This window comes from Chamaea fasciata, unplaced genomic scaffold, assembly GCF_029207755.1.
Source record: "Chamaea fasciata isolate MVZ Bird 193981 ecotype frontalis unplaced genomic scaffold, bChaFas1.0.hap1 SCAF_22, whole genome shotgun sequence".
In the NCBI taxonomy this organism is placed as follows: Eukaryota; Metazoa; Chordata; class Aves; order Passeriformes; family Sylviidae; genus Chamaea; species Chamaea fasciata.
This window is the reverse complement of record NW_027094107.1, coordinates 3,939,798-3,950,757: the sequence shown is the minus strand read 5'-3', so window position 1 is coordinate 3,950,757 and position 10,960 is coordinate 3,939,798.

Genomic DNA, 10,960 nt, shown 5'->3' with positions numbered 1-10,960 from the left:
CCTAGGGGACAGCCAGGGCACCCTAGGGACAGCCAGGGCACCCCCAGGGACACCTAGGGGACAGCCAGGGCACCCCAGGGACACCTAGGGCACAGCCAGGGCACCAGCAGGGACACCTAGGGGACACGAAGGGCACCCCCAGAGACCCCTAGGGGACAGCCAGGGCCCCTCCAGGGACACCCAGGGGACAGCCAGGGAACTCCAGGGACAGCCAGGGCAACCCCAGGGACACCTAGGGGACAGCCAGGGCACCCCCAGGGACACCAGGGCACCCCGAGGGCACCCCAGGGACCCACAGGGCACCCCCAGGGACACCTAGGGGACAGGCAGGGCACACCCAGGGACATTTAGGGGACAGCCAGGGAACTTGCAGGGACACTCTGGGCACCCACAGGGACACCTTGGGGACAGCCAGGGCACCCTCAGGGACACCCAGGCCACCCCCAGGGACACCTAGGGGACAGGCAGGGCACCCCCAGGGACACCTAGGGGACAGCCAGGGCCCCCCCAGGGACACCCAGGGCACCCCCAGGGACACCTAGGGGACAGGCAGGGCACCCCCAGGGACACCGAGGGGAAAGCCAGGGCACCCCCAGGGACACGAAGGGGACAGCAAGGGCACCCCCAGGGACAGCCAGGGCACCCCCAGGGACACGAAGGGGACAGCAAGAGCACCCCCAGGGACAGCCAGGGCAACCCCAGGGACAGCCAGGGCACCTCCAGGGACACCTAGGGGACAGCCAGTGCACCCCAGGGCCACCTAGGGGACAGCCAGGGCACCCAGAGGGACAGGGAGGGCACCCCCAGGGACACCTAGAGGACAGCCAGGACCCCCCAGGGACATCCAGGGCACCCCCAGGGACACCTAGGGGACAGCCAGGGCACCCCCAGGGACAGCCAGGGCACCCCCAGGGACACCTAAGGGACAGCCAGGACACCCCCAGGGACACCTAGGGGACAGCCAAGGCACCCCAGGGACACCCTGGGCCCCCAGGGACACCTAGGGGACAGCCAGGGCACCCTAGGGACAGCCAGGGCACCCCCAGGGACACCTAGGGGACAGCCAGGGCACCCCAGGGACACCTAGGGCACAGCCAGGGCACCACCAGGGACACCTAGGGGACACGCAGGGCACCCCCAGAGACCCCTAGGGGACAGCCAGGGCCCCCCCAGGGACACCCAGGGGACAGCCAGGGCACTCCAGGGACAGCCAGGGCAACCCCAGGGACACCTAGGGGACAGCCAGGGCACCCCCAGGGACACCAGGGCACCCCGAGGGCACCCCAGGGACCCACAGGGCACCCCCAGGGACACCAAGGGGACAGCCAGGGCACCCCAGGGTCACCCAGGGCACCCCCAGGGACACCGAGGGGACAGGCAGGGCATCCCCAGGGACACCCAGGGCACCCGCAACGACACCTAAAGGACAGGCAGGGCACCCCCAGGGACACTCTGGACACCCACAGGGACACCGAGGGGACAGCCAGGGCACGCACAGGGACACCTAGGGGACAGCCGGGGCACCCCCAGGGACACTGAGGGCACAGCAAGGGCACCCTAGGGACAGCCAGGGCACCCACAGGGACACGTAGGGGATAGGCAGGGAATCGCAGGGACACCCTGCGAAACCCCCAGGGACACCTAGGAGACAGCCAGGGAACCCCAGGGACAACCAGGGCACCCCCAGGGACACCTAGGGCACCCCCAGGGACACCTAGGGGAAGGCAGGACACCCCCAGGGACACCTAGGGGACAGCCAGGGCACCCCCAGAGACATTTAGGGGTCAGCCAGGGCACTCCAGGGACACCCAGGAAACCCCCAGGGACACCAAGGGGACAGGCAGGGCACCCCCAGGGACACCTAATGCACCTCCAGGGACACCTAGGGGACAGCCAGGGCACTCGCAGGGACACTCTGGGCACCCACAGGGACACCTTGGGGACAGCCAGGGCACCCCAGGGACACCCAGGGCACCCCCAGGGACACCTAGGGCACCCCCAGGGACACCTAGGGGAAGGCAGGACACCCCCAGGGACACCTAGGGGACAGCCAGGGCACCCCCAGAGACATTTAGGGGTCAGCCAGGGCACTCCAGGGACACCCAGGACACCCCCAGGGACACCAAGGGGACAGGCAGGGCACCCCCAGGGACACTGACGGGACAGCCAGGGCACCCCCAGAGACCCCTAGGGGACAGCCAGGGCACTCCCAGGGACACTCTGGGCACCCACACGGACACCTTGGGGACAGCCAGGGCACCCCAGGGACAACCAGGGCACCCCCTGGGACACCTAGGGGACAGCCAGGGCACCCTAGGGACAGCCAGGGCACCCCCAGGGACACCTAGGGACAGCCAGGGCCCCCCCAGGGACACCTAGGGGACAGCCAGGGCACCCCCAGGGACAGCCAGGGCACCCCCAGGGACACCTAGGGGACAGCCAAGGCACCCCCAGGGACATTTAGGGGACAGCCAGGGCACCCCAGGGACACCCTGGGCCCCCAGGGACACCTAGGGGACAGCCAGGGCACCCTAGGGACAGCCAGGGCACCCCCAGGGACACCAAGAGCACAGCCAGGGCACCCTAGGGACAGCCAGGGCACCCCCAGGGACACTGACGGGACAGCCAGGGCACCCCAGGGACACCTAGGGCACAGCCAGGGCACCACCAGGGACACCTAGGGGACAGGCAGGGCACCCCCAGAGACCCCTAGAGGACAGGCAGGGCCCCCCCAGGGACACCCAGGGGACAGCCAGGGCACTCCAGGGACAGCCAGGGCACCCCCAGGGACACCTAGGGGACAGCCAGGGCACCCCCAGGGACACCAGGGCACCCCGAGGGCACCCCAGGGACCCACAGGGCACCCCCAGGGACACCAAGGGGACAGCCAGGGCACCCCCATGAACACCTAGGGGACAGCCTGGGCACCCCAGGGACACCCAGGGCACCCCCAGACACACCTACGGGACAGCAAGGGCACCCCCAGGGACACCCTGGGCACCCCCAGGGACACGTAGGGGACAGCCAGGGCACCCCAGGGACACCCTGGGCCCCCAGGGACACCTAGGGGACAGCCAGGGCACCCTAGGGACAGCCAGGGCACCCCCAGGGACACCAAGAGCACAGCCAGGGCACCCTAGGGACAGCCAGGGCACCCCCAGGGACACCTAGGGCACCCCCAGGGACACCTAGGGGAAGGCAGGACACCCCCAGGGACACCTAGGGGACAGCCAGGGCACCCCCAGAGACATTTAGGGGTCAGCCAGGGCACTCCAGGGACACCCAGGAAACCCCCAGGGACACCAAGGGGACAGGCAGGGCACCCCCAGGGACACCTAATGCACCTCCAGGGACACCTAGGGGACAGCCAGGGCACTCGCAGGGACACTCTGGGCACCCACAGGGACACCTTGGGGACAGCCAGGGCACCCCAGGGACACCCAGGGCACCCCCAGGGACACCTAGGGCACCCCCAGGGACACCTAGGGGAAGGCAGGACACCCCCAGGGACACCTAGGGGACAGCCAGGGCACCCCCAGAGACATTTAGGGGTCAGCCAGGGCACTCCAGGGACACCCAGGACACCCCCAGGGACACCAAGGGGACAGGCAGGGCACCCCCAGGGACACTGACGGGACAGCCAGGGCACCCCCAGAGACCCCTAGGGGACAGCCAGGGCACTCCCAGGGACACTCTGGGCACCCACACGGACACCTTGGGGACAGCCAGGGCACCCCAGGGACAACCAGGGCACCCCCTGGGACACCTAGGGGACAGCCAGGGCACCCTAGGGACAGCCAGGGCACCCCCAGGGACACCTAGGGACAGCCAGGGCCCCCCCAGGGACACCTAGGGGACAGCCAGGGCACCCCCAGGGACAGCCAGGGCACCCCCAGGGACACCTAGGGGACAGCCAAGGCACCCCCAGGGACATTTAGGGGACAGCCAGGGCACCCCAGGGACACCCTGGGCCCCCAGGGACACCTAGGGGACAGCCAGGGCACCCTAGAGACAGCCAGGGCACCCCCAGGGACACCAAGAGCACAGCCAGGGCACCCTAGGGACAGCCAGGGCACCCCCAGGGACACTGACGGGACAGCCAGGGCACCCCAGGGACACCTAGGGCACAGCCAGGGCACCACCAGGGACACCTAGGGGACAGGCAGGGCACCCCCAGAGACCCCTAGAGGACAGGCAGGGCCCCCCCAGGGACACCCAGGGGACAGCCAGGGCACTCCAGGGACAGCCAGGGCACCCCCAGGGACACCTAGGGGACAGCCAGGGCACCCCCAGGGACACCAGGGCACCCCGAGGGCACCCCAGGGACCCACAGGGCACCCCCAGGGACACCAAGGGGACAGCCAGGGCACCCCCATGAACACCTAGGGGACAGCCTGGGCACCCCAGGGACACCCAGGGCACCCCCAGACACACCTACTGGACAGCAAGGGCACCCCCAGGGACACCCTGGGCACCCCCAGGGACACGTAGGGGACAGCCAGGGCACCCCAGGGACACCCTGGGCCCCCAGGGACACCTAGGGGACAGCCAGGGCACCCTAGGGACAGCCAGGGCACCCCCAGGGACACCAAGAGCACAGCCAGGGCACCCTAGGGACAGCCAGGGCACCCCCAGGGACACCTAGGGGACAGCCAGGGCACCCCAGGGACACCTAGGGCACAGCCAGGGCACCACCAGGGACACCTAGGGGACAAGAAGGGCACCCCCAGAGACCCCTAGGGGACAGCCAGGGCCCCCCCAGGGACACCCAGGGGACAGCCAGGGAACTCCAGGGACAGCCAGGGCAACCCCAGGGACACCTAGGGGACAGCCAGGGCACCCCCAGGGACACCAGGGCACCCCGAGGGCACCCCAGGGACCCACAGGGCACCCCCAGGGACACCAAGGGGACAGCCAGGGCACCCCAGGGTCACCCAGGGCACCCCCAGGGACACCTAGGGGACAACCAGGGCACCCCCAGGGACACCGAGGGGAAAGCCAGGAAACCCCCAGGGACACCTAGGGGACAGCCAGGTCACCCCCAGGGACATTTAGGGGACAGCCAGGGCACTCCAGGGACACCCAGGGCACCCCCAGGGACACCTAGGGGACAGCCAGGGAACCCCAGGGACACCCAGGGCACCCCCAGGGACACCTAGGGGAAGGCAGGACACCCCCAGGGACACCTAGGGGACAGCCAGGGCACCCCCAGGGACATTTCGGGGACAGCCAGGGCACTCCAGGGACACCCAGGGCACCCCCAGGGACACCCAGGGGAACCCCAGGGACACCTAGGAGACAGGCAGGGCACCCCCAGGGACACCTAGGAGACAGGCAGGACACCCCCAGGGACACCTAGGGGACAGCCAGGGCACCCCAGGGACAACCAGGGCAGCCCCAGGGACACCTAGGGGACAGGCAGGGCACTCCAAGGGACACCCTGGGAACCCCCAGGGACACCATGGGGACAGCCAGGGCACCCTAAAGACAGCCAGGGCACCCCCCGGGACACCGAGGGGAAGGCAGGACACCCCCAGGGACACCTAGGGGACAGCCACGGCACCCCCAGGGACATTTAGGGGACAGCCAGGGCACTCCAGGGACACTCATGGCACCCCCATGGACACCTAGGGGACAGGCAGGGCACCCCCTGGGACACCTAGGGCACCCACAGGGACACCTAGGGGAAGGCAGGACACCCCCAGGGACACCTAGGGGACAGCCAGGGCACCCCCAGGGACATGTAGGAGACAGGCAGGACACCCCCAGGAACACCTAGGGGACAGCCAGGGCTCCCCAGGGACAACCAGGGCACCCCCAGGGACACCGAGGGGAAGGCAGGACACCCCCAGGGACACCTAGGGGACAGCCACGGCACCCCCAGGGACATGTAGGGGACAGCCAAGGCACTCCAGGGACACTCATGGCACCCCCATTGACACCTAGGGGACAGGCAGGGCACCCCCTGGGACACCTAGGGGACAGGCAGGGCACCCCCAGGGACACCTAGGGGACATGTAGGGCACCCTAAGCACTTCCTGGGCACCCCCAGGGACACCTAGGGGACAGCCAGGGCACCCCAGGGACACCCAGGGCACCCCCAGGGACACCTAGGGGACAGCCAGGGCACCCCAGGGACAGCCAGGGCCCCCCCAGGGACACCTAGGGGACAGCCAGGGAACCCCAGGGACACCCTGGGCACCCCCAGGGACACCCAGGGCACCCCCAGGGACACCTAGGGGACAGCCAGGGAACCCCAGGGACACCCAGGGGACAGCCATGGCACCCCAGGAACAGCCAGGGCACCCCCAGGGACAGCTAGGGGACAGGCAGGGCACCCCCAGGGACACCAAGGGGACAGCCAGAGCACCCCAAGGACAGCCAGGGCACCCCCAGGGATACCTAGGGGACAGCCAGGGCCCCCCCAGGGAGACCCAGGGGACAGCAAGGGCACTCCAGGGACACCCAGGGAACCCCAGGGACACCCTTTGCACCCCCAGGGACACCCAAAGCACCCCCAGGGACACCTACGGGACAGCCAGGGCACCCCCAGGGACAGCCAGGGCACTCCCAGGGACACCTAGGGGACAGCCAGGGCCCCCCCAAGGACACCTCGGGCACACCCAGGGACACCTAGGGGACAGCCAGGGCACCCTAGGGGACAGCCAGGGCACCCCCAGGGACACCGAGGGCACAGCCAGGGCACCCCAGGGACACCCAGGGCACCCCCAGGGACACCTAGGGGACAGCCAGGGCACCCCAGTGACAACCTGTGCACCCCCAGGGACACCCAGGGCACCCCCAGGGACACCTACGGGACAGCCAGGGCCCCCCCAGAGACACCCCCGGGCACACCCAGGAACACCTTGGGGACAGCCAGGGCACCCGAGGGACAGCCAGGGCACACACAGGGACACCTAGGGCACAGCCAGGGCACCCCCAGGGACACCGAGAGGACAGGCAGGGCACCCCCAGGGACACCTTGGGGACAGCCAGGGCACCCCAGGGTCAGCCAGGGCACGCCCAGGGACACCTAGGGGACAGCCAGGGCACCCCTAGGGACACCAGGGCGCCCCCAGGGACACAGAGGGCACAGCCAGGGCACCCTGGGGACAGCCAGGGCACCCCAAAAGACACCTAGGGGACAGCCAGGGCACCCTAGGGACAGCCAGGGCACCCCCAGAGACACCGAGGGCACAGCCAGGGCACGCTGGGGACAGCCAGGGCACCCCCAGGGACACCCAGGGCACCCCCAGGGCCACCAAGGGGACAGCCAGGGCAGCCCAGGGATAGCGAGGGCACCCCCAGGGACACCCAGGGCACCCACAGGGACACCGAGGGGAAGGCACGGCACCCCCACGGACACCTTGGGGACAGCCAAGGCACACCAGAGACAGCCAGGGCACCCCCAGGGACACCTAGGGGACCTCCAGAGCACCCCCAGGGACACCCAGGGCACCCCCAGGGACACCTAGGGGACAGCCAGGGCACCCCCAGGGACATTTAGGGGGACAGACAGGGCACTCCAGGGACACCCAGCGCACCCCCAGGGACACCTAGGGGACAGCCAGGGCACCCCCAGGGACACCCTGTGCACCCCCAGGGACACCCAGGGCACCCCCAGGGACACTTAGGGGACAGCCACGGCACTCCCAGGGACACCCTGGGCACCCCTAGGGACACCGAGGGGACAGCAAGGTCACCCCAGGAACACCTAGGGGACAGGGAAGGCAACCTCAGGGAGACCTTGGGGACAGCCAGGGCACCCCCTGGGCACCCCAAGGACAGTCAGGGCACCCCTAGGGAAACCGAGGGGACAGCCAGGGCACTCCAGGGACAGCCAGGGCGCCCCCAGGGACAGCTGGGGGACAGCCAGGGCCCCCTCAGGGACACCTAAGGGACACCCTGGGCACCCCCAGGGTCACCAAGGGGACCCCCAGGGACACCTAGGGGGACAGCCAGGGCACCCCAGGGATAGCGAGGGCACCCCCAGGGACACCTAGGGGACCTCCAGGGCACCCCCAGGGACACGTACGGGACAGCCAGGGTACCCCAGGGACACCCAGGGCACCCCCAGGGAGACCTAGGCGACAGCAAGGGCACCCCCAGGGACACCTAAGGGACACCCTGGGCACCCCCAGAGACACCAAGGGGACCCCCAGGGACACCGAGGGGACAGCCGGGGCACTCCAGGGACAGCGAGGGCACCGCCAGGGACACTCAGGGCACCCCCAGGGACACCTAGAGGATAGCCAGGGCACCCCCAGGGACACCTAGGGGACAGGAAGGGTACCCCCAGGGACACCTAGGGGACAGCCAGGGCCCCCCCAGGGACACCTAGGGGACAGCCAGGGCAGTCCTGGGACAGCCAGGGCACCCCCTGGGACACCTAGGGGACAGCCAGGGCACCCACAGGGACACCAGGGCACCCCCAGGGACACCGAGGGCACAGCCAAGGAACCCTGGGGACAGACAGGGCACCCCCAAGGACACCTAGGGGACACGCAGGGCACCCCCAGGGACACCTAGGGGACAGCCAGGGCACCCTAGGGACAGCCAGGGCACCCCCAGAGACACCGAGGGCACAGCCAGGGCACCCTGGGGACAGCCAGGGCACCCCCAGGGACACCTAGGGGACAGGCAGGTCACCCCCAGGGACACCCAGGGGACAGCCAGGGCACCCCCAGGGCACCCCAGGGACAGCAAGGGCACCCCCAGGGACAGCTAGGGGACAGACAGGGCACCCCCAGGGACACCAAGGAGACAGCCAGAGCACCCCAAGGACAGCCTGGGCACCCCCAGGGACACCTAGGGGACAGCCGGGGCACCCCAGGGACACCAAGGGGACAGCCAGGGCACCCCCATGGACACCTAGGGGACAACCAGGGCACCCCAGGGACACCCAGGGCACCCCCAAGGACACATACGGGACAGCAAGGGCACCCCTAGGGACACCATGGGCACCCCCAGGGACACGTAGGGGACAGCCATGGCACCCCAGGGACACCCTGGGCACCCCCAGGGACACCTAGGGGACAGCCAGGGCACCCTAGGGACAGCCAGGGCACCCCCAGGGACACCAAGAGCACAGCCAGGGCACCCTAGGGACAGCCAGGGCACCCCCAGGGACACTGACGGGACAGCCAGGGCACCCCAGGGACACCTAGGGGACAGGCAGGGCACCCCCAGAGACCCCTAGGGGACAACCAGGGCCCCCCCAGGGACACCCAGGGGACAGCCAGGGCACTCCAGGGACAGCCAGGGCACCCCCAGGGACACCTAGGGGACAGCCAGGACACCCCCAGGGACACCAGGGAACCCCCAGGGCACCCCAGGGACCCACAGGGCACCCCCAGGGACACCAAGGGGGACAGCCAGGGCACCCCAGGGACTCCCAGGGCACCCCCAACGACACCTAGAGGACAGCCAGGGCCCCCCCAGGGACACCTAGGGGACAGCCAGAGCACCCCCAGGGACATTTAGGGGACAGCCAGGGCACCCCAGGGACAGCCAGGGCACCCCCAGGGACACCTAGGGGACAGCCAGGGCACCCCCAGGGACATTTAGGGGACAGCCAGGGCACTCCAGGGACACCCAGGGAACCCCCAGGGACACCTAGGGGACAGCCTGGGCACCCCCAGGGACACGTACGGGACAGCCAGGGTACCCCGGGGACACCCAGGGCACCCCCAGGGACACCTCGGGGACTGCCAGGGCCCCCCCAGGGAAACCTAGGGGACAGCCAGAGAACCGCAGGGACACCCTGGGCACCCCCAGGGAGACCTAGGCGACAGCAAGGGCACCCCCAGGGACACCTAAGGGACACCCTGGGCACCCCCAGGGACACCAAGGGGACCCCCAGGGACACCGAGGGGAAAGCCAGGGCACTCCAGGGACAGCGAGGGCACCCCCAGGGACACTCAGGGCACCCCCCGGGACACCTAGAGGATAGCCAGGGCACCCCCAGGGGACACCTAGGGGACAGGAAGGGCACCCCCAGGGACACCTAGGGGACAGCCAGGGCCCCCCCAGGGAAACCTAGGGGACAGCCAGGGCACTCCAGGGACAGCCAGGGCACCCCCAGGGACACCTAGGGGACAGCCAGGGCACCCACAGGGACACCAGGGCACCCCCAAGGACACCGAGGGCACAGCCAGGGCACCCTGGGGACAGACAGGGCACCCCCAATGACACCTAGGGGACACGCAGGGCACCACCAGGGACACCTAGGGGACAGCCAGGGCACCCTAGGGACAGCCAGGGCACCCCCAGAGACACCGAGGGCACAGCCAGGGCACCCTGGGGACAGCCAAGGCACCCCCAGGGACACCTAGGGGACAGGCAGGTCACCCCCAGGGACACCTAGGGGACAGCCAGGGTACCCCCAGGGCACCCCAGGGACAGCAAGGGCACCCCCAGGGACAGCTAGGGGACAGCCAGGGCACCCCCAGGGACACCAAGGAGACAGCCAGAGCACCCCAAGGACAGCCTGGGCACCCCCAGGGACACCTAGGGGACAGCCAGGGCACCCCAGGGACACCAAGGGGACAGCCAGGGCACCCCCATGGACACCTAGGGGACAGCCAGGGCACCCCAGGGACACCCAGGGCACCCCCAAGGACACATACGGGACAGCAAGGGCACCCCCAGGGGACACCATGAGCACCCCCAGGGACACGTAGGGGACAGCCAGGGCACCCCAGGGACACCCATGGCACCCCCAGGGACACCTAGGGGACAGCCAGGGCCCCACCACGAACACCTAGGGGACAGCCAGGGCACCCCAGGGACACCCAGGGCACCCCCAGGGACACCCAGGAGAGAGCCAGGGCCCCCCCAGGGACACCTAGGGGACAGCCAGGGGCACCCCCAGGGACACCTAAGGGACAGCCAGGGCACCTCGAGGGACAGGGAGGGCACCCCGAGGGACACCTAGAGGACACCCAGGGCACCCCCAGGG